Source organism: Dama dama, chromosome 25 (genome assembly GCF_033118175.1).
Source record: "Dama dama isolate Ldn47 chromosome 25, ASM3311817v1, whole genome shotgun sequence".
NCBI classification, from domain to species: domain Eukaryota; kingdom Metazoa; phylum Chordata; class Mammalia; order Artiodactyla; family Cervidae; genus Dama; species Dama dama.
The window spans coordinates 12211630-12236082 of NC_083705.1; the positions used below are offsets into that span (position 1 = coordinate 12211630).

The 24453-nt window shown below is 45.5% G+C and overlaps 1 protein-coding gene and 1 pseudogene across 1 annotated transcript in view; both read right to left on the minus strand.

Moving 5' to 3' along the window:
• Window positions 1-24453, minus strand: part of FBXW11 (F-box and WD repeat domain containing 11) — a 181692-nt gene that overhangs the window by 12220 nt on the left and 145019 nt on the right. The window lies entirely within an intron of this gene.
• On the minus strand, window positions 9161-23548 carry LOC133046465 (pyruvate dehydrogenase (acetyl-transferring) kinase isozyme 3, mitochondrial-like; annotated as a pseudogene).

Below are 24453 nucleotides of genomic sequence, written 5' to 3' on the forward strand. Positions count from 1 at the left end.
AAAGGATCAAAAGAATCATCTAAAAGAACTGCTTGTGTGTTCACACAAGACACCCCAGGGGATTCCCAGAAATAAGCAGGGAGACATTGAGGAGCCCAATGTCCTACACTGTGTGATTGCAATAAAAGCCTATGAAAATTTTTTTTTTTTAATTTCTTCTTTTTTTTTTTTTTATTAGTTGGAGGCCAATCACTTCACAACATTTCAGTGGGTTTTGTCATGCATTGATATGAATCAGCCATGGATTTACACGTATTCCCCATCCCGATCCCCGCTCCCACCTCCCTCTCCACCCGATTCCCCCGAGTCCTCCCAGTGCACCAGGCTGGAGCACTTGTCTCATGCATCCCACCTGGGCTGGTGATCTGTTTCACCATAGATAGTATACATGCTGTTCTTTTGAAATATCCCACCCTCACATTCTCCCACAGAGTTCAAAAGTCTGTTCTGTATTTCTGTGTCTCTTTTTCTGTTTTGCATATAAGGTTATCATTACCATCTTTCTAAATTCCATATATATGTGTTAGTATGCTGTAATGTTCTTTATCTTTCTGGCTTACTTCACTCTGTATAATGGGCTCCAGCTTCATCCATCTCATTAGGACTGGTTCAAATGAATTCTTTTTAACGGCTGAGTAATATTCCATGGTGTATATGTACCACAGCTTCCTTATCCATTCATCTGCTGATGGGCATCTAGGTTGCTTCCATGTCCTGGCTATTATAAACAGTGCTGCGATGAACATTGGGGTGCACGTGTCTCTTTCAGATCTGGTTTCCTCAGTGTGTATGCCCAGAAGTGGGATTGCTGGGTCATATGGCAGTTCTATTTCCAGTTTTTTAAGAAATCTCCACACTGTTTTCCATAGCGGCTGTACTAGTTTGCATTCCCACCAACAGTGTAAGAGGGTTCCCTTTTCTCCACACCCTCTCCAGCATTTATTGCTTGTAGACTTTTGGATAGCAGCCATCCTGACTGGCGTGTAATGGTACCTCATTGTGGTTTTGATTTGCATTTCTCTAATAATGAGTGATGTTGAGCATCTTTTCATGTGTTTGTTAGCCATCTGTATGTCTTCTTTGGAGAAATGTCTGTTTAGTTCTTTGGCCCATTTTTTGATTGGGTCATTTATTTTTCTGGAATTGAGCTGCAGGAGTTGCTTGTATATTTTTGAGATTAATCCTTTGTCTGTTTCTTCATTTGCTATTATTTTCTCCCAATCTGAAGGCTGTCTTTTCACCTTACTTATAGTTTCCTTTGTAGTGCAAAAGCTTTTAAGTTTCATTAGGTCCCATTTGTTTATTTTTGCTTTTATTTCCAATATTCTGGGAGGTGGGTCATAGAGGATCTTGCTGTGGTTTATGTCGGAGAGTGTTTTGCCTATGTTCTCCTCTAGGAGTTTTATAGTTTCTGGTCTTACATTTAGATCTTTAATCCATTTTGAGTTTATTTTTGTGTATGGTGTTAGAAAGTGTTCTAGTTTCATTCTTTTACAAGTGGTTGACCAGTTTTCCCAGCACCACTTGTTAAAGAGGTTGTCTTTTTTCCATTGTATATCCTTGCCTCCTTTGTCAAAGATAAGGTGTCCATAGGTTCGTGGATTTATCTCTGGGCTTTCTATTCTGTTCCATTGATCTATATTTCTGTCTTTGTGCCAGTACCATACTGTCTTGATAACTGTGGCTTTGTAGTAGAGTCTGAAGTCAGGCAGGTTGATTCCTCCAGTTCCATTCTTCTTTCTCAAGATTACTTTGGCTATTCGAGGTTTTTTGTATTTCCATACAAATTGTGAAATTCTTTGGTCTAGTTCTGTGAAAAATATCGTTGGTAGCTTGATAGGGATTGCATTGAATCTATAGACAGCTTTGGGTAGAATAGCCATTTTGACAATATTGATTCTTCCAATCCATGAACACGGTATGTTTCTCCATCTGTTTGTGTCCTCTTTGATTTCTTTCATCAGTGTTTTATAGTTTTCTAATAAAAGCCTATGAAAATTGAATGCACTTGCACCATGAAACTGGAAAGCCCCAGAGAAAAATTAGGTTCCATTTGCTTTAATGACCCTTTGGGATCCACTTGTACCCCTCTACCTGACCCTCAGCCCTCTCCCAGACGTATTTGTCCCCTCTGGCTCTTTGCATCAGAGCACTGGGCAAGAGACACCCTCCACTGGCATGACCTGTTCCAGATGGTCAATTATCTTGGCTGCCCAGTCAGGGGAGAGGCTCAGACATCAATCAACTCAATTTATTCATTAACTTGAACAGCCCAAGTAGTGTAAAAGGAAGTTGGCTTAAGTAAATAAGTTTCTAGTCTGGCTCCAATCATTCCAATAACCCCATTTCCTCTCCCTTCAGCCTAACAGTCCTCTGCTTGGATCTACTCAGGTAGCACTTATTAGGGAAAAGTGAAGCCCAGAAAATGACGCTTGTCCTCAAAACAGGTCAGCCTCCCTGCATATTTCTTGACAACCAGTCAACAGGTAAGGAGAACCTCAGCATCAGACATTGGTAGATTTGATGCTGTCTGCAACACTAAGGCACTCACTCCTACACTTGCTGATGGCTCACAACTGAGAACACCCTGGGAGTTTCCCTTGACAAAGACTCTTTTTGACCAAACTTTAGTTAGCTTCCCTAAACCCCCCTCTAGACTAGACCTAAGCTTTGGGCCTCCATGTACATCCATGCCGAGTCTAGTCTTAGCAATAATCCTGCTAAATCAGTTAGCAAGAATCTGCCCCCCACCCCCAACCTGGCACTCAATACCTGATCACCCTTGATATCTGCTCAAATTCCTCATCCTTCACTTTGGTGTATATAAGTCTTTGGCCTGCTTTAGCAAGAATCCTTCTAGGCCAGTTTAGCAAGAATCTTCTCACCCTTGATGTCTCCTTTTGGTCACTTTCCATCCACTAACCTCCTTACCTTCTCCTGGGCTATAAACCCTCATTTGTTCTTATATTCAGAGCTAAGCCTGATCTCTCTCCTATTGCAATAGTCTTGAAAATCTCCTTTGCCTTATAAAAAAAATCTCAGAATAATGTTTTCTTTACCACATGCAGCTAAAGGAGACTGTCTCATCCAGTTACACCCCCTCTGCACAGAAGCCCACATTAAATGGTTGGTAGATTCAGGGCTGCCAAGGCCCAACACCCATGCCTCAATTCAGGATGCCTCTGAAGGGTCATCTCAGCTTCAGAGTCCCCAGAGGGATCAGCTGAATCCTCTTTTGCACATACATCAAAGTTCATCTTTTCATCCATCCAGTCCTGCTTCCCTCTCTCTACAGGTGCCTACTAACGGTAGAAAGGGACTGCACTCTGAAGGAGCCAACATGGGCAAGAAGGGATCACACACTGGATGAAGGGGACAGGATATAATTGAAAAGGGGAGAGTTTCTCAATATGGTCACATGCCCTTAACAGGATTTAACGCCCTGGCAAGGATCCCAGGAGAAAGCGCTAAACCTGCTGCTCAACTGCTTTTAGAATGGCTGACTCTTAGTAAAGTAGAAATGCTGGAGCTGCCATCATAGATGATGGGAAAGGGGACCAAAGGACTTGGAAACATGGGCTGGACGTGTTCTCCAACCTCTTCTGTGGGTGAGCCTAGAGGATGCACCTCCTGATGCAAGAAGTAATGTCCTGGTGATTACAGTATCATTAGGGAGCACAGTACCATTGAAGTTCAGGGTGGCTGTTCTCCCGAGGGCCAGGGCTGATGGGAGGAGATGCTGTTGCAGGGCTCCATGAGAGCAAGTGGTTTACAAAGTAATCAAGGCCACGTTGTGGTGCTGCACCCGCCGAAGCCAGGTTGGAGCAACATAGTAATGAGTGGCAGGATGTGGTGGCAGCCAAGGGGGCCGGCCCCCGAGATCTCAGGCAAATAGAAAATAGAATCCAGTGCCCCAGGGGCAAACGAGATGGATCCCTGTATACTTAAAAGAAATTAAGGATGATTGATCAGGAAACCAAGGGAAGCTACATCAATAAAAAGTCACAAGCTATTGCCCAGTATTCAGACCTGAAAGCTGTCAACTAAAGGAGAGTCCTCATCCTCAGGAGGAAGGACCCAGGCACATGGCAGCAAGCACAGAAGTAATGAATTCCCCAACCATTCCCCAGAGGGAACTGTAGCCCTTAACTTGGTAAAATATCCAGACATTTCAAAGACCATGAGGCACCAGATCGGAGTTGCAGCCGTATCATAGTCCCCAGTGAGAGTGGGGGGCAGAAGGGAGCCAGGTCACCAGAGGAGGCTCAGTCCAGGTCAGGTTGACAGTGAACCCACCTACTGGTCATCTTCCTGGTCCTCAAGTGTTAAGCGGAATGGATACTCATTGCAGTTAGGTGAATACCCACATTGATTCCTTGATGTGTGGTGCCATCCTAGAGGAGAAATCCTCTAAAATTGCCCCCATCCCTTTGCCAAGATATTAAATCACAAACAATATTACATCTCAAGCAGAGTCTTTCAGGAGACACCCTTAATGACCTAAAAGAGCAGGTGTGGTGGTCCCCAAAATGCCTCCATTTAATTTACCAATCTGACTCCACTCCTACAGAAACCAGACAGACCCTAGAGGATGACAGTGGACCAAACTCAATCAAGCAGTAGCTACCATAGCTGCTGGCCCAGGTATGGTATCTTTGCTAGAGACGACTAACACAGTTCTGATTCATAGTACACAACCCAGCTCCAGTAAATGGATTCTCTTCCCTCCCTATCAAGAAAGAGTATCAAAAGCAGACTGCATTCCCATGGAACAGTCAACAGTAGAAATTTACAGTCTTACTCTAGGACCATGTAAACTCTCTCATCCTTTTTCATAAAACAGTCCCAAGGGACCTGGAGACTCTGCAGAGCATCCCACTTATCAATGATGGACATGGCAGATATCATTATATCAGTGATATCATGTTAATCAAACTGGATGAGCAAAAAGCGACACATATGTTGGAGGCCTTGACAGGACCTATAAGCTCCAGACTGTGGGAAAGAAAACTTGCAAAAATTCAGAGACCCTCTACATCATTGAACTTGTTAAGTCTTGGAGCTTAAAGCAGGCAAGAGTAGATACACTACACAAGGGATCATCCCATCCAAAATAAAGAATGGCTGCGAAGCTCACCCGAGCCCCTGACATTGAGCAGAAAGATGCATCAAGGAAATGCATCCAGCCATCCACTCATTCATTTATTTATTCATTCGTCTACCAAAAACTTGTTGACAACTACTCTGGGCGACCTGCCCTGGGCCTGAGGCTGAGATGGGGTGAATTGGGAATTTTTGATGGTGTCCCCACCTGGGCCCCAAAATGCTTGGATCCTGCCTTTACTACCACCACCCTCCCCCAGAGGGAACCCAAGGAGCAGAAGCGGATGAGAAACAGAGGAATCATTTGAGAAACAGCATCCCAGGTGACTACGAAATGCAGAGCATGCTAGACATAGTTCAAGGTCAAAGTAAGGCCACCTCTCCTTCTCCAAATTCTTTTAGTTACCTACACTCTTCAAAATGCCCTCCTGGAAACACAGGGAACACTCAATAAGAATTCAGACTGTCTTGCAGGACAGAGGGTTTCCTCAGGGAGATATATATATATATATATATATATATATATAAATCATGAGAGCTTATGAAGGCAGGTTGGGGATTTTCCCCTGAGTGGTGGATATTTTTGAAGCTGGTTTGTGGTGTGCACGCGCCCTGTCCTCTCAGGCTGCTCGGCCCCCGAGCGCTCCGCACTCTCTCCATGGGTTCTGCTCGGCGGTCACTGAAACAACAAACATCCCTCCGCTTGTACACGGTGAGCTAGAGACAGGCCAACTCCAACGGGGCTCTGCCGCTTCCAAAGTTATCCAGCAAGGCTAGTGGCGCTGGTCCACGTTCTTCCAGGTTTCAGTGGGGACAGAGGCTGGAAATTGGTCTCTTGAAGCACCCTTGGCTGAACTGAGTGAGTTCATGAAAAGAAAAAAAAAAAAAAACCTGGAAGAACTGCTCCAAAAAAAATTCCCACTGGGCAGCAGTGTGTCACTTCATCCGACCTTTTCCAAAGTAGGGTGACCGTCTTTATGGAGTAAAATGCCCCAAAGCAAGGGAACACCATGTGGTATAATGGAAAGTACGGAGACTTTGGTGTCAGAAGGAGCCAAATTCAAATCCTAGCTCCGTCTCTGTGTGGTCTTAAGCTATAAGAGCCTCAGTTCCCACATCTGTAAAGTAGGAATCCTAATTGACTTCTCTGATGGATCAGAGGAGTGTGCAGCCATGAGATGTCTGGAGCCAGCAGATTGTCTTGGAATCCCTTTACCATAACTGGACCGGCTTTCATGGGATCAGAGCTTGTCAGAGCTGGAGAGGACCAGGCTGAGCTTCAGCTGAATATTTAATTCTTACAGCCCCCGGGGCTTCTGTCTTATGGCTGACCTCATCCAGAACGGGTGGAGAGGTCTCAAGAAAAGAACCCAAGACAATATTTTATTCAAAAGAAAAATGTGAGGTGTCTTCTCCCACCCCAGTTTCTGAGATTCTGCCATCACCCGTGCTTGCTGTGTGCGTCTGACACGTGGACTGTGGCAGGAGAGCGTGACAGAGGAAGGTGGAGAGGCTGGCCCTTGGCAGCCACACAGGGGTCCATGACCTCCCCCATGTGTTCCCCTGGGCCCACTGCAGGGGTGTTACTCAGAGGCTGCAGCTGCAAGATGGTCTGGAAATGCTTCCAAGGAGAAGAACATGGTGGAAGCAGTAGCTCTCTAAATCACTTAGGAACAGCTCATTCCCAAGTAACACAAAACTAATGAATTAAGAGAGCATATTGGCCCCTGAAACTGAGAAGTCCAGAGGCAGGATAAGTTTCAGCAAACTTAGTTAGCAGCTCAGTGGTGAATCCAAGGAGCTTGTTTCTTTCCATCTCTTCCCTCTGCCTTCTGCCCAAGGCTGCCTCCACTCAAGGTTTCCTCCCTTCTCGGCCACAAGGTGGCTGCTAGTAGTGGTGGCAAGGACATCCTAGTCCACTGAAAAAAGAGAGCTCCTTCAAGGGAGCCTCTGTGAAAGAACAAACAAAAAGTGGGGGAGAAGCTTCCTTCTCAGAAGGCCCTAGCAAATGCTCCCCTGGGACACTTGCCAATCAGAAAGTCCAGGGTACTGAGCTGTGAACACATGCCAGGGTCCACCTCTGGGAGTGAGGACTAGGGCTGCTTTCCCTTGAAGTACAAGAGATATGTGTGGACAGCACCCAGTTGAAAACTGGCAAAAACAAGATCAAAGGGGAGTGAAAGCTGGGACGCTAACAGCAGCAAATGTGCCAGACACCATCAAAAGCTTTGCCTACCCCAGATAAGGGCTTTCCAGGTGGCATAATGGTGAAGAATCCACTTGCCAATGCAGGAGACACAAGAGATGTGGGTTTGATCCCTGGGTTGGGAAATTCCCTTGGAGAAGGAAATGGCAACCCTCTCCAGTATTCTTGCCTGGAAAATCCCATGGACAGAGGAGCCTGGCAGGCTACAGTCCAGAGGGTCATGAAGAGCTGGACCTGACTGAGCATAACACAACAGCAGCAGCCCAGACAGACATCAGTTCTGATTCTTCCAGCACGTCCACTGCTCTCCATTCTCCTGAAGGTAGATGAGTGAATCTGATAAGATCATCTTTCTCCAGTATAAACACGGCTCCTTGATTGACTAATGTCTTAGTTGAAAAAGGCTGTGGTCACCCAACTCCCTGGAATCACTGGTTTCCAAACTTTTCACCAAAGAGCACTTTTGTCCATGGAGCCTAGGGATGAAGAATGCTGAACAAGCCAGGTTCTGGATCACCCTCTTCTATTCTAAGCTCACACATATAACCCTGGCTGGCACCACCTTAAAATGAGTTTCTAATACCTGTTATTATTTGCAGACTTGACCTTGGTCTTTGACCCTGCACCACATCCTACATAAATGTCAAAGCCTTCAACCTCTGCCTTCACAAGTTCAGTTTCCTTGAACTTTCTTGTGGTCCAGTGGTTAAGAATCCACCTTCTAATACTTTGATCCCTGGTTAGGGAACTAAGATCCCACATCCCCTGGGGCAAGTACTGAGCCTGCGAGTCACAAAAAGAGGAAAGCCCACATGCCACAAATAAGACCCAGTGCCTGCCTCTGCCATACCCCAGCTGTGTAACCTTGGGGAGACCACTTTACCTCTCCTAGCCTCAGTTTTCTCCTCTACTAAATTGCAAGAACAAGCCACAATTTAGACCAACAAAAATGCAGCCTATTAGGGCACTGGGTTGACTGGTGCATTTGTAGAATCTCTCTACTTACTATCCATAATGGCTGGAAATGCTTGACCTGCTCAACACTCATGTTAACTGTATCCAGGCTCTATTTAAAAAAAAAAAAAAAAAAAAAGCTCTTTCTAAAGGGAATTAGAGGCCCTAACTGGACTATGAGTGGCCCCAGGCTGGTTCCCCAGAGCTCCATAATTTTCTACAGACTCTCCAAATAGGATGCTTAAAGCTAAGTTCCTACTCCAAAGCTGGGTCTGCTTACAAACATGCCTGCCCCTCAGAACTGCATTCTGTGACTGCTGCTGAAAGCAGCTTTAAAAGCTGACTAAGATGTGCAGGGCTGGGTCTTCTCATTGCTCCTTCAACCTCCTGACTTTGGAAGCCTGGCTGGTAGACTCCACCAAGGCCCTGACAATGAGCAGAAAGCTGCTTTAAGAAAATGCATCCAGCCATTCTCTCACTCACTCATTCATTCACTAAAAACTGTTGAAAGGCACTCTGGGCAACCTCCCCTGGGTCTGAGGTTGGTGGGGGGGGTGAGGAGGGTGTAAATTGGAAACTATTTGATGGTATCACCAGGGGGGGGCCCTAGGAAAGCCTGGATCCTTCCTTTTACCACCACCATCACCACCCTCCCCCTGAGGAAACCCAAGGAGCAAGAATAGAAGACAAACCAAGGAAGCATTTCAGAAACAGTATCTCAGATGACTCTTATAAAAGGCAGAGCACTCTAGACAAAATCTGAGCTCAAAGTAAGGCCACTGATCTCTACTCCAAATCTTTTTGTTGTTGTTGTTGTCAATTTTTGGAATGCTTTAATCGGCAGAATGGATGTATACAAATGAATTTCAAAATGAAATCAATGCACCTAAGAGGGAGATCTAACATGAGAGTACCTACAGCTCACAATGAGAAACCGGTCCGAAGGAAGAAGGCCAGAGTCCAAAGCAGAGAGTGAGGAGGGATGTGTAAGAGAGAGGAAGGGCCCTGGGACCAGAATATCAAGACGTGCTCAGTTGACGTCTTCAACTTCCAGACGCCCCAAGGCCTTAGTTGGTGGTTTGGGACCAACATGGTATTTGGTCACAAAGAGCAGCAGTAGAGATCGGCTGTATCTGGAATGGGGAGGGAGGTGAGAGATCTGGGGAGGCTGCAGACAGTCTATGATAAAGCAGATGGAAGTATGAGGGCACGGGCACTAAAAAGGCTCTGTGTCCCCTTATGACAGGCGCCAAGCAAACCGCAGCAATGTACTATGAAAAATAACTCAAGATACTACTTTAGTGGAAGCTATGAAGTAGCTCCAGGAAATTTCTGCGGAAAAGGTCCAGTTTATATGGAGAAAAATACACATTCAAGCACTGGATGATCTATAGCACCACATTCAGAGTTGGTGGAGGAAAGGAGCTCTTTCTGGGTGACTTGCAGAAGGCCATCTTTTCTTCACGGAGAGGACTGGAGCATTCAGTTCTTTACAAAGTTCTGTCAGCCTTCATCTTGTCCTGTTTTGCCTTGTATTTGGAAGTGTCCCTGGGCTCACGGCTGGGGTTGCGCCAATCGTCAGCTTCAGCTGGGCGCTTGTAAGGGCGCCATGTGGACTCGTTAAACGCCGGAAGTCTCTCAAGTGCTTCACTCGAAAGGGCCTTGAAATAAACGACAGCATCAGTAACCATGCCTTCCATAGAATAGAGCTTTAGATCTCCTTGAAAATATCTAGCATACAGACGAGAAATTGGCAAGCCATAACCAAATCCAGCCAATAGGGTGGCTCGGGTAAGCTCCAGGCTAGGTCTCAGAGTAGTTGAATACATGTAGTGAAAAAGGCGATCTATTTTTCGGAGTGGAACCCACCACCTAGGTCACTTATCTTAGTGGATAAGTCTTTACCAGAGTAACCAGGGTTTTAACAGTTGGTACCCTCTTTTCTATCTTCATACAGTTTGACTGTTGCTCTCATTGAATTCTTGAACAACTCAAAGAGCATGAGAAAGAGGTGTGAGGGCACATAAACTACCTGAATAGGTTTGTTTGGAGCTTTGGCACTGAATTCTTCAACTTCCAGTTCTGGAGGTACCAGATAATACTGTTCACAAAGCATCTTGGCAGTTTCACACACATCTTTCACAACGTCAGTGACGCTGCAGGTGGGATCAATAATTCCGATGTGTTTCGGACATGCAGGATTGGTGTCACCGCCAAACAGAAGTGTGTGCTGGTTAATAAGCATGTGAAAGAGATGCGGTTGGTATAAAATCAGTTCAGAAAATACTGGGTGTTACTGCTAATGAATGGATCAACCCCAAACTTCTTGTACTCAATCACTCCTTGGGCCACATCATGTGTAGGAGCCACATCATTGTGTTTATTTCTGACTTTAATTAGGACTTGTAGAAAGTTATCCAAGACCTGTGGATCTTCAGGGCTCTTATTTTCGTATTCTAGAAGTTCAAGAAAACTCTGCATACACCAGCTCTGAACCAATCCTACTGAAGTGTGGTTAAGCAAGTCCTCCTGCAGAAGGTTAACTTCTCTCACTGTGTTAGCCAGGCGCACAGGAAGCGCCTTTCGTAGGAACATGTATGAAGCTTTCTCACACACGTCGTCTCTCCCTTGGGGATGCTAGCTCCAGAACACCAGCAGCGGAAATCTCCTGGAACCTCCTGATCGGCAGGATGTGGGCCTCTTACCATCCCTAGGCCCAGGCTGTCCTAGAAACCCAGCCAGGCTGCAGAGTACCACCCAAGGCCTCAGAGTCCACAGCTGATGGATGAGGACCCCCAGAGCAGCAAGCCCACCTAATGCCAACTCTGAGGTGGGTAGGAGGGTAGGCGGCTAACTTCCTGAGAGACTGTCCTTGTCACCAGATGAACCATACCCAGCCACCCTGGCCCACACAATAGGTGTCTTGCCCTACTCCAAATCTTAATATTAAAATCATCATACTGGGGACTTCCCTGGCAGTCCAGTGGTTAAGACTTTGCCTTCCAATGCAGAGGGTGAGGGTTTCAATCCCTTCTCAGGGAGCTAAGACCCCACATGTCTCATGGGCTAAATATATGTACATAACAGAAGCAATATTGTAACAAATTCAATGAAGACCTCAAAAAATTTCCACATCAAAAAATCTTAAGATAAAATAAAATCATCATATCAATGTATACTGAGAATAAATAGAAGAAAGAGAGGGGAAGATGAAGGGAGGGAGAAAAAGAGAGAAACCATGAGAGAGAACCAGGCACCAAGTGAGGCCCCAAAGCATCCTTACCACTCATAGGGATGGAGAGGAAAAGAAAGAAAAGTAAGAACACCCTTGATCTTGACAGCTAAGCCTTGCTCATTCAGAAAGGAAGAGATGGACTTGACCTGGTGGAGGCAAAGAAGAGCACTCTAGGCTCACAGATACCATGGGTGAAAAATCAAGGCAGGCCCAGGAGACTCAGAAGGTCTGGGGTGGCTGCAGCAGAGGTGCCAGAGAGAAGAAGCGGTGGGAGGAGGCGGTCTGCAGGGGCCAGACTGCAGAAGGATATATTATAAACCCTACTTCTGCTGTGGCCTTCAGAGTGCGCGTTCCTGTCCCTACACTTTGGGTTTAGCCATGTGACTTGCTTTGACCTGTGGATGCTAGCAGATATGAAGAGGGCCAAGACAAGACGTGTGCTTCCAAGATTAGGACTGCCCCACTTATACCCTGGCCTGTCACCATATCAAGAATATGCTCTAAGCAATAGGTGATCTAAGAAGGCAGAGACATATGGAACAGACCTGGGACTCAACACACAGCCTGGAGTCAAGCCCAGCTGGGCCCAGGCAACACCTGCCACATCCCAGCCAACCCACAGATGCATGAGCAAGACCAATCAATGCTTACTGTGGTACACCACTGAGAGTTTGTGTCTGATTGTCACACAGCAAATGTGACCCAAACAAGCCTTGGGTACTCAGGGGAGACACATTGAATTTACCCTACATGCAGAAGTCATTCAATAATCTTATGCAGATGATCCTCTCACAACCTTCCCTGCCAAAATATGGAGTATGAAACTTATTCCCCTTAGTTCCTAGGGCAGTGCTGGACCTGTGGAACATACACACTGAACCTTTGCTGACAAGCTGACAGGATCACGTGCTTTGGGTAATGCAGATTCCTCTGTCTGAGAAATCTTTGCCCATCTCAGCCACTCAACCAATATATTTTTTTCTATTTCAAGAACTTTGTTCAAAACCTTCACAGAACCTTCCCTGAGCTGGATTAGAAGCTCCAGAAGACAAGTGCACATGGAACAAGCTCTAGAATGGACCATATACTAGGACACAAGGCAAGTCTCAATCGATTTAAGAGTATAGAAATAATTTCAAGCATCTTTTCTGATCACAATGGCATGAAACTAGAAATCAACTGCAAAAAATAAATGAGAAGAAAAAGATCCAGCAGGTATTACATTATTGATTGGGCTTCTCCTTTTCTAGACTGAAAGTCCCTTTAGAGTGGGGACGATGTCTTTTCTCTTATGTCCCCAGAATCTAGGACATGGTCTGGATGGAGTCAGTGACTAGTCAGTGTTTATTGAGTGAATGAACAAGTGAACTTCCTAACAGCTCCCAGCACAAAGCTAGGCCAGTGGCCCTCATGCAACGAATGCTTGGTTGCCTGGCTGCCAATGTTTGTCCTAATTAATTCTCTCACCTGTTATTTCTTTCTTTTCTCATTTAGAATCACAAACTCCCTCCTGTGTGCTACTCAGTTTCTGGTACAGTAACCTCTTTATTCCATTTTAATAATACCTAGACTATGGACAGAGTGACATAAAGGAAACCCGTGAGTCAAAACATCTATGGTAGGAAAAATACAGGTGACCTATAAAGTACTTCACCAACTTTCCTGAAGACTTCATGTTTGGACCTTATAAATCATGGGCGCCTGTCCCGCACAGGCTAAGCCAGCCGTATTGCAGCAAGCTGCCCATCTTTAAGAGGCCTGGTGACACAATGCCTTGTTGATGCAGAGTATTTATACAGAATTTCCCACATCAATCTTGGTGTAAAAAAAGGAGGTGATGTCATCAAGCTGTGAAACAACTATCATCTGTAGAAAATCCTAGGCAGTCTCTGGGACAGAGTCATGGTTGCTTATTTATTCAAGAGTGCATGAATTGTAAGATGAACACTGAAGTTATGCTATAAAGACCAGGAGCTCCATAAATAGTCCTCCCCTATGACCCAGGAACCATTCCCCTTCTAGGAATCTGTCCTAATAAAATCATCAGGGAGGTGCAGAGAAAGATGCGCAAAAACTTATGTTCATAGTTCGATTCCTGGAATGGCATTTAGAAAAAAATACAAATAGCCTCTATTTAGTACTATAGGGAGGTGGTTAAGCACACTAGATCACAGCCACAAACATAGTGTTTTGCAGCCATTAAAAATGGCCACTGGTTCCTCTCCCTTTTTCCTCTGTCCTTGATTAATTCTGTCTAGAAGCCATTGGCTGCAGCTGAAAAAGGTAGGCATCTTCAGAAGGTGAGAGTGGGGAGTTCCAGAATCCGAGTGAGGTGAGAGGTGTCTATGCAGAGTGGTGGCAGCAGCAGTGAGCCTGCCCAGCAGGTTGAAGCGTGTAGGAGGGTGGCCTGGCACAGGCTGTCTCACCAGGCAGGTGAGAAGTGGGAGCAGCCTGGCATGGGGTTCAGAGTGGAGGAGAATGTCCTCAGAAGCAGTGGCAGGGGCAGTGGGCCAGCACGGGGCATCGGAGCCTGACCAGAGGAGCAGGGGAGGGGAGACACACCCCAGCACACTAGGTTAGAGCCAGAGTGATCAGGAGGTCGCCCACATGACCGGAGGGAGAGTAGCAGTGGCAGTGACGAGACTGCAGGAGCATGAAGGAAATAAGCTAAAGTGAAATACCTTACATTTCTCATTACTAGAGAAGAACATCATAAATATGGACAGGCAGAAATCTGGAATCAATCTGTGGTATTGGATTAGAGATATCAGTGTGAACTTATGGAGAAAGAAAGGTAGATAGATAGATGACAGATGATTAGATAGGTAGATGATAGATAGATAATTAAGCATAAATGTGTGTATGTATGTACATATATCCCCAACTCTGTCTTCCGAGAGCACCTAAGAGTAAAAATAGCTCAAGACAATGAGCACACCCAGCAAGCAGATCTTGGTTTCTAAACACCACTTGCCATTAAGAGGTCTGTGCAGAAATGGCTGTTCGAAGACATAATTTGCTATAGGCCTGAGCATCGCTGGATATTCTTAACTTGCTATGCTAAGAATGAAAGGATCTGACCTGACCACTCCTTTCCAGGCCCATCTTAGAGTTGTGTTTGCAGTGAACAATCTCCAGAAGGAATAATGTCTACCTCCAGGGTGAAGAGAAGTCTTGCTTAGTACTTGCTATAAAATCGTGGATTTTCCAAGCTCAGTGTTCTTCAGCTGTAATGCAAATGCCATGCATCTATCTGGGCCATTTCACGTTGCTTCAGTTGGACTTGGGGGCAGGAAAACGGATTCAACTATGCTGATGCTCATGTTACTTCCTGTGTCATGAGTAATAAAGTCCTTTGTCTCTGACTCAGGCGTCTCATGTACTCTGCCAGTATCCATGAAAGAGAAACAGGCTGTCATTACTTGAAAGTAAGGTAAAATCAAATCCCAGACCCAATGATTACTGATTCCAAGGCTGGGCCAGGGAAAGTATGAGACATGCCTGGAATATCTTTTACCAGTGAAAGTGAGAGAACACTCAGAGAAAGACGGCAGCACATCAAAAGGATACAATATGTAGCTCAAAGGAGTTCTTATTGGTCAAATCTGGGGCAATTTAAACATCAAAACAAATAATGATAGTAACAGATTATAACCTATGGAACAAGATAGGAACCCATGACTTTATACTGATATAAATATGTAAACAAAACAGACAAAAGATGTACAGAAGTGTTAGATGACTTGTGCAAAATGCTCCTCCCTTTATATAGGATAGAAGATAGGAACTTTTTGGTTTGCTTGCTTTTAAGAACCTATTCTCCATTTCCCAATATTCTGAGGGAAAATATATAACCTCCTTCATTAGATCGTGATGTCTGGATGAGAATCTCTGTTTCAGGTATGGAGCACATGATGCATTCGTGGCCCATCAAAGCAGGCCGTGCTTTTGGCCAATGGGACTAATTCAGAAATGGGCACTTGACCTAGCCTGTTCAATCAAAGTGAACCCCAAAAGGTTGTGAGAAAAAAAAATTCTTGCTTTTCCCCATTGGGCTTGAATTTGAAAGAGTAGGATTTTGGAGCTTCTCAGCCATCTGGTCACCATAAAGGAAGACCCTGGAACTCTTGGGGAAACCATTCTGAATCTGTGAATGAATGAACGCTGTTGCCACGTCTGGAGGCCCAGTAACTGGTGAGCATCCTTGATATGTATGTATGTTTTTTTCCATGCCACCAAGCAATTAACTACATTCAATCCTGACACTATAAATCTGGTGAGAGCATCAGATCCCACAAATGAAGGGCTCAGTCCTATAAAATGGCCCCAGTTCTGATGCCATTTTCAAGTCCAGGCTGTTAACTGTGTTTCTGATTAACTGGCTGTAAATCGGAGTTTCCCATGATGCCCTCCTCAGGTTCCAATGATTGGCTAGAGTGGTTCACAAAACTCAAAGGAACATTCACTTGCATTTACCAGTTTATTATTAAAGGATACAACTCACTAACAGTCAGATGGAAGAAATGTATAGGACAAAGTGTGTATGTGGGAAGAGCACTGTCCTTCCATAGCCTCTCTGAGTGCATCACTCTTCCAGCATCTCCACAAATTTACCGACCTAGAAGCTCACCAAACCATTCTGTAGAGTTTTTATGGAGGCTTCATTATATAGGAATTTGATTAAATTATATAGGTTTGTAAATCATTGGCCATTTGGGAATGGAACTGAATCTTCAGGCCCTCTATTCTTTGGAGCTCAGGGGATGGGAAAGTTCTAACCCTTTAATCTCCTGGTTGGTTCCCCTGGGCAATCTGCCTCCATCCCTATTGACCTAAATGCCACGTGCTCAGTCATGTCCGGCTCCGTGGACTGTAGCCTGGCAGGCTCCTCTGTCCACTAATTCTCCAGGCAAGAATACTGGAGTGGGTTACCATTTCCTCATCTAGGGGATCTTCCCACTCAGGGATCAAACTGCCTTTAGGGCCTTTCCACAAGTCACTCGTTAACATAACAAAAGACGCCTTTCCAGTTTCTCCTTTAGGAAATTTCAAGGGTTTTAGGAGCTCTGTGCCAGAAATGGGGGGGGGGGGAAGATCAAAAACATATTTCTTATTATGAATCACAATATCCCAATATGTTTTTAGACTCTTCATCCTTATGAAGTCTTCCTACAGGAGAATTCAGAAAACTTGCTTCTCTAGCCTCTTTGTACCTAGTCACAGGCCTGTATTCTCCGTGCCACCAATACAAAGTATTTATGCAGACTTTGAATATAAAGTAGCCAACCTAGGCAGAGAAGGTTGTTCAAAACACACTTTTCTGGTAAAGGTAGCAGCAGAGGCCTCTGGTTGCCTGATGGTTGAAAAGTCACATTACTGGCACCATTAAGAGCATCAGTGCTGGTAGAAGCATTAGCTACACTGAATTTGAAATCCTGACAGTAATACATGCTGTAGCACTCACCGCTTGGTCATCCCAGTGGCAACAGTTTTCTCATCATATTGATTCCCCAGAACTTTGAGGACATTATTTCTGGCAACTTAGCCTTGACCCCAATTCTTCCCCCTTGCGACAATTCTAAATTTCCCAGTATCCTTTAGTTAATCTCCTTTTCTGCTTAAGAAGATGCATTCAATCTCTGCTGCACACATCTGAAAGTCCTGCCTGATTCTTTTTTAAATATTGTCACCAGGAGTGGGGTAATGACAGTAACAGAACGTGAAACTCAGGAGACGAAGGACCTGATCGTTAGTGACTGAAGCAGATGACTTTTTATGCAGTGGCTAACATCTGGTCAACTTGTCTGCTCTACCATAACACTTCATGCCAATTGAGGTTATAGAGACAGAAGAAATAGTAGGAAAATTCCAGAATAGTCATCCATACTGACTGCTTCTTGCCATTTTTAACAAAATCCTAAAAGAGAGAGATGATCTCAGACAAGGGGGAGCCAGTCTGCAAGTAGGTGGAAGGGATACAGCTTTGCTGAGAGAGGCACTGTCTGACTGTGACCCAAAATCTCAACTGACCAAGAATCCCATAATTTGAAGCTTTTTAAGTGGAAAAAGCCCAAGTAACAACAGTGAAGCTGCAGTGTTAGCAGAAGACTAGATCAGGGTCTCAGGTGATTGTCTAGGCCTTTCCTAGTGGCTCAGCTGGTGAAGAACCCGCCTGCAATGCGGGACACCTGGGTGCAGTCCCTGGGGCGGGAAGATCCCCTGGAGAAGGGAAATGCTGCCCAGTCCAGTACTCTGGCCTGGAGGATCCCCTGGACTGTGCAGTCCACGGGGTCACAAAGAGTCAGACACACTGAGCAACGTTCACCTTCAGGCTCCTGTCTAGACCCTTCCCTTAACACTTCTCTGTCAAATAAAGGAGGTGTGTGTGTGTGTGTGTGTGTGCGCGCGCACGCGCGGGCACTCGCTCAACTGTGCCCAACTCTTTGCAACCCCGTGAACTGTATCCCTTCAGGTTCCTCTGTCCATGGCAAGAATACTGGAGTGGGTTGCCATTTCCTACTTGAGGGGATCTTTCCCACCCAGAGTTTGAGCCTGCGTCTCTTGTATCTCCTGCATTGGCAGGCAGATTCTTTACCACGCGCCCCCTAGGAAGCCCTTGAAGGAGGAGCATTGACCAACACGCAAGGATCAAACAAGAGGAGGTGTCTCTCCACACAAGATTACTATTTTTAATATTGATTTATTTGGCTGCACCAAGTCTTAGTTGCAAACTGTGGGATGCTCATTGCCTTGTGCGGGACCTTTGGCTATGGCATGTGAACCCTTAGTTGTGGCATGTGGGATCTACTTCCCTGACCAGCAATATGATCCTGAGCCCCCTGTATTGGAAGCAGAGTCTTAGCCACTGGACCACCAGAGAAGTCCCAAGGTTACTACTTTTAATGGCCCCGAAGAATCACCCAATGAATTTAGGACTAGAGGGTTAGGCAGAACACAGAGAAAGAATGGGTAAGAGATGGGACTATTAAGGCTTACATGCTACATCTAGATGAAATCTTTGCTGTGGTTACTTACACATAAAAGTCCCTGAAATCAAAGACTGGATTTCTATCACATTTTTTAATTAATTAATTTATTTTAATTGAGGCTAATTACTTTACAATATTGTAGTGGTTTTTGCCATACACTGACATGAATCAGCCATGGGTGTACATGTGTTCCCCACCCTGAACCCCCCTCCCACCTCCCTCCCCGTCCCATCCCTCAGGGTCGTCCCAGTGCACCAGCTCTGAGCACCCTGTCTCATGCATCAAACCTGGACTGGCGATCTATTTCACATTTGGTAATATACATGTTCAATGCTATTCTCTCAAATCATCCAACCCTCGCCTTCTCCCACAGAGTCCAAGAGACTGTTCCTTACATCTGTGTCTCTTTTGCTGTCTCGCATATAGGGTCATTGTTACCATCTTTCTAAATTCCACATATATGCATTAGTATACTGTATTGGTGATTTTCTTTCTGACATTTTTAGGGATGCATATTTTCAAAACAATCTGAGCCTGGCCCTATGATAACCTGGAACTGTTAAACTCTAAAAATAATCTCTGGAAGTCAAACTCGCACAAGAAGAAATAAGCCACTAAAGCTGTGAAGCCCCCAGAAAAGACACCCACCTCAATACCTGCCTCAGATGTAACTGAGATAATAGGCAGCCTCCTCTCACAACTGGACCAGATGAGTGGGAGGCACATAATCACTTGGATTCCTGGACTTCAAGATGGATGCAGTAATTGACTTTGAACTTTGGATAAAATATAGAGTCTATGTCCAGAAAGAAAGGTATGTGTGGAGTTTGGGTAACTAAAAGGATGAGCTACAGCAGACATTTTTAATTGGCCACTCAATAGAGGCTGACAACTCTCTTCCTCTTCATGTCCCCCTCGGGGCACAGCTGAAAACTATTCACCTTCCCAATCTCTTTTGCAGTTAAGGATGGCCATGTGACCCAGCTCTGACCACTACAATGTAAGGGAAATCATTGGACGGGGATTCCAGGGATGATTTTTAAAAGAGACAGGCTCAGCGGATATAAGTAAGGCAATTTAACTTTTTCTTTTTAAAAAATATCAAAAATATTACATACAAAATTAAAGTCTCCTTGACCATCCCTCAACTTTTGCCTCTTACCCTCCCCTCCTCTCCTGTTATCCGGTTGGTAAACCCCCTGCCAGACCATCCTCATGCATTTGAATATATTTGTATTTGTATATATTCAATATATATATGTGTGTGGGTATGTAATTGTGTGTATGTTGTTGTTGTTGTTTAGTCCCTAAATTGTGTCCGACTCTTTTGCAGTCCCATGGACTGTAGCCTCCCAGGCTCCTCTGTGCATGGGGTTTCCCAGGCAAGGATACTGGAGCAGGTTGCCATTTCCTTCTCCAGGGGATCTTCACGACCGAGGGATTGAACATGTATCTCCTGCTTTGGCAAATGGATTCTTTATTCCTGAGCCACCTGGGAAGCCCCTTAATAGTGTATAAATAAAATATAATATTTCTGGGGTTACATACATGGAATCATATTGACAGTATCATTGTATATCTTGCCTTTCTCATTCAACAATATGCATTATAGATATTTCCTTGCCATACTTATAGATCTACCTCATTCTCTTTACCTGCTTCATAATTTTCCATAGTACAGATGCTCCACAATTTATTTAGCCATTTTTTTTTTTAACTGATGGACATTGAAACCATTGAGACCATTTCCAATGTCACTATTTACTTCTTAGAAACAACACTGAAATGAAAATTCTTGCCCAAGGCTCTTCATGCACATGTGCAAGTATTTCTCCAGGGTAGATACTCAGAAGTGTAATTGCGGGGTCATAGGCTATGCACATTTTTTATTTTTATGTCCTTTTAAAATTTTAATAGATCCTGCCAAATTTCCCTCCAAAGTGGCAGTACAAATTTATAGTCTCTCAGCAGTGCATGAGAATTCCCCACACTCTCAACAACTTTAATTTTTGTTTCTAATCTGATGGGTAAGAAATAGCTTCTGGTGTGTTCCCTTGCAATTTTCTGATGAGTAGTGAGTTCAGCTTTGTTTTCCTGATTCTTATCACAACAGGGGCTTGCTCCGGCCCCAGAAGCTCAGTGGGTGCAGGTCAAGGATCTGCATTATGTAAAGGAAGGGTATTAGGAGAGGAAAGCACCAGTCAGGTTCTCGTGTCTTTGCTGCAGGAACTCAGGGAAGTTCTTGTATCTTCCTGGTTCAAAGAGCGTGCGTGCATGCTAAGTGGCTTCAGTCGGGTCCGACTCTTCGCGACCCTATGGACTGTAGACCGCCAGGCTCCTCTGTCCAGGCAAGAATACTGGAGTGGGTTGCCATTCCGTTCTCCAGGTTCAAAGAGCAGTGTGGCAATTACATGAGACAACACCCAGAAGGGATTTGGCCCAGGGGCTGGCACAGCAGCAGCAGCCACGAAATGGCAGCTACTGTTGTTATCATCATGACCACCATCTCCACTCTACTGATGCGTGACAGGTGGCTACTGACATGGCTTCTGGTGGTCCTGCACCTCCTGGTATTCAAACCCCCCACCTCCACCCCATGTAACCGCTTCATCTTGAGTGTGGGCTGAACCTAGCGAATCTTTGCACTTGCTGCAAAGATTACAGCAGAACTGATGGGACATCACACCCATGACTAGGTTATAAAAGACTATGGTTCCCATCTTGCTAACGTACTCCTACTGCCTTCTTCCTTGGTACACTTCGATGAAGCAAGCATCCATGCGGGAGGGCCCCTGTGACAAGGACGGAGGGCCCCTCCAGCTGTCAGCCAGTGAGACAGAAACCAACAGCCCTTGGGGAACTGAAAGCTGCCAATGACCATGTCAGTCAGCTTGGAAGGAGGCTGTTTCCCAGCCATTCCTTCTGATGACTTCAGTCATCGCTGACACCCTGACTGCTAGTCTGTGAGGGACCCCGAGCCAGAGGACCCTGCTAAGTTGCACCCAGACTGCTGAACTGTAGAAACTATGAGGCAGTAGATGCTATGCTTCTAAGACACTGAGTTTGGGGGTAATTTGTTACGCGGCCGCAGATAACTGATACATGGCATTAGTTTCTTGAGGACCGCCTTTCTTGATCAGCAGCCTCTCTCCTAAAGACATGACAGTCATATACCCTTAACTGCAAATAAACCTGCTCAATAGTTCTCTAAAGCAGGAAGATGTTGTGAGCTATTTCAAAGACAAAGCTTCTGGGTATGTTCATAGCTGTTAGCTTGATTTGCCACTCCATGCTTACAAAGGTGGGAGGTGATGCACTATGACAGAGAGAGCAAGACAGTCAGACGGACCTGCCTTTCAAGTTCAACTCGACTGCTTCCTCGCTGGGCCGTCTTGGGGCATGTCACTTCTCCTCTCTAAGCCTCCATTTCCTCAACCACCAAGAGGTTTCAAAAAGAAACCTCTTTTACCATGGGGGTGCAGAGATACATGATGTTACCAAGCAGCCAACACACAGTAGGCACAGAATCATCACCCTTTTCTCCTGAGACTTTTGACCTTGAAATGTTTGCCCCTTCATACCCAGAGGAAACACTGGAAAATATGTCACTGTAATGGTCAAATCCCAGCTCTGCTGAGAAGGGAAGCCCAGGTTTTTCATCACAGGATTAAGAATAAAATTAGGTGAGGTGTGGGAATCCATTCGAGAATGGACAGTATTGTAAGACAGTGTTATCAAAATGTTCAGCCCCAAAGCGAAAAAGAGAAGGGTTTGGAGTATTACCTAGAAGGCTGAGAGTTGATTTTTTCTTTTAACTTTCCAGTTAATCTTTTCACTCACCTTCTAGGTAATTAAGGGCTGAAAAGTAAAAGCCTGCTGGCCTTGGAGGGACCCTATCTGGGGCACTTTCCTTTATTTTTTTCCAAAAGAAATACTCTCTCTAAAACCACAAACCTGCACCTGTTTCCCCTGATTTAAAGGCCCCCAAAGTAATGTTTTCAATTAGTAGATGCCTTTCTTTCTAAACTTGATCGCAGGCCAAAGCTTTATAACTAAAATCTTTATTTTCTCTCACAGCCCTCCTCCAAACAAACAGATAAGAAAGAGGAGGAAGCATCCAATATTTCTTACCTTTTGTTAATTTTCTAACTGTGAAAGTTCAAGCTTTTCCTTCAGTGGAAGCACAAATCCTTTGAAACGAGCAAGCGACAGCCCCAGGCCAGTCCTGGCCAGGGCTCAGACAGCCCAGTCTGAGGACGGCTTGGGGAGGACTGGTGGCAATGCCTTAAGTTTCGGCTCTGGCCAGAGCCCACTTCTGCCTGCTCCCCTCCCCAGCCAGAGCCCTGTCTAGACAGTCAACCCCATAGATTATTTCTGTTCCAGCTCAGTTCCTTCCTTTACTCGCTCTGGAGTGATGGGGACTCATTGGAAAGGACTAGTGGCCCTTTCCAAAAGATTCTTGCCTTCTCTGCCCTGGGATGTTTCGGCAGGGGGAGGGGATGAAAGAGGCATTCTCTGTGTTATGAAAAATGGGTGAAGAAGAGGAATGCCCATGGGGGTCATACCTACCACCCAGCACCTCTGTGGGTGAAGGCAGCTTTGAAAACAATTCAGGCAGGTAACTTTTTCATAAAGAGAGGTTTTTGAGAAGTGGCAGTTGCTATTTTCTCTTTGGGCTATTCTGCATTCAATAATGTGATCAGTCCAATGCCCCAAGGTTGGCATTCTCGCCAGAGAAGTAGAAGGGGCAGAAGTCCCCTCCCACCAACCTGAAGCAGAGCACAGCCCTCTGGACACGGAGTGACCAGAGTTAGCAAGTAATAGGATGCCCAGTTACATTTGAATCTCAGATAAACAACCATTTTGTCTGATAAAAAAAAATATTATCTAAAATGCAAATTGACTGGGCATCCTTTGTTTTCTCCCCAACGCTTCCTGGAAGGAATGAGCCAAAGGCACAGAGTAGGAGATGGCTCCTCGCGGCTCTGGCAGGGTTAAGAGTCCGGGAGGCACGGGAAGACCCAGCGCGGGCAGCACCACTGGTGACGACAAGTGCGCCATGGCGATACTGCCAGCAGCACTGTATCACTGGAGCCACCACGGGGAGCGGGGGGTCTTGCCCCTGCCTCAGTTTCCTCCTTCCTGCTAAGGCACATCCTCCCACCTTCCTCCAGATTCTCAGCCAAGGAATAATCAGCCAAGGAATTCCTTTTCTGATCATGTGTTTTTAACTGTAATTTTCCAAAAGGTAGCTCCTAAGCTAAAAAAAAAAAGAAAAAGAAGTCCGTGCTCTGATACTGTCTCCAGGCAATTCCAGGCTGGGGGCAGGGGCCGAGACCCCACCCTCTGTGCTCCCAGCCCCTCAGGATGGGCTTGCCTCAGCTCTCAGGTGGGAGGTGTCCCATTTCACTGCCCCTGACTCAGAGAGCGGGGCCAGGCAGCAGAAAGGCTTGGGGCTGGCTCTAGCCACCTTCTTCACCGCTGTTTGCGGGTTCACAGGAAAGGGGTCATTTATGGGGTGCATTTGAGTGCAATTGGGCACTGCCATCCCAACGCTGGCTGCACTTTATTGCCTCCGAAGGCCAGTGCTGGCAGGGCCGGGGCAGTTTCTGTACTCAGTCCTCTGCCAGTAAAGAGCCCCTTAGGCCCTCTTTTGACTGACAGCTGGTTGATCAAGCCACTTGCTAAAGAATTCAGCAGAGCATAGTACCCACCAAAAGGGAGGGATTGTGCCCCTGCTGCTCATTGTTGGATTATTGCTGGAGGCCCCCTGCAACCACCAGGGACCTGTCCTCCACCCACAGACTCTGTCACTCCACCTCTCCCTCAGCCCTTTCCTCCCTGCATCCCCCTGTTTAAAAGCAAGAGGTTTGGAGTGGCACAAGTTCTGGTTGAACCCTGGATGTTTCACTCTTTTAGTATGAGGCTCCCTCTCTCTGAGCCTCAGTTTTCTCATCTGTAAAATG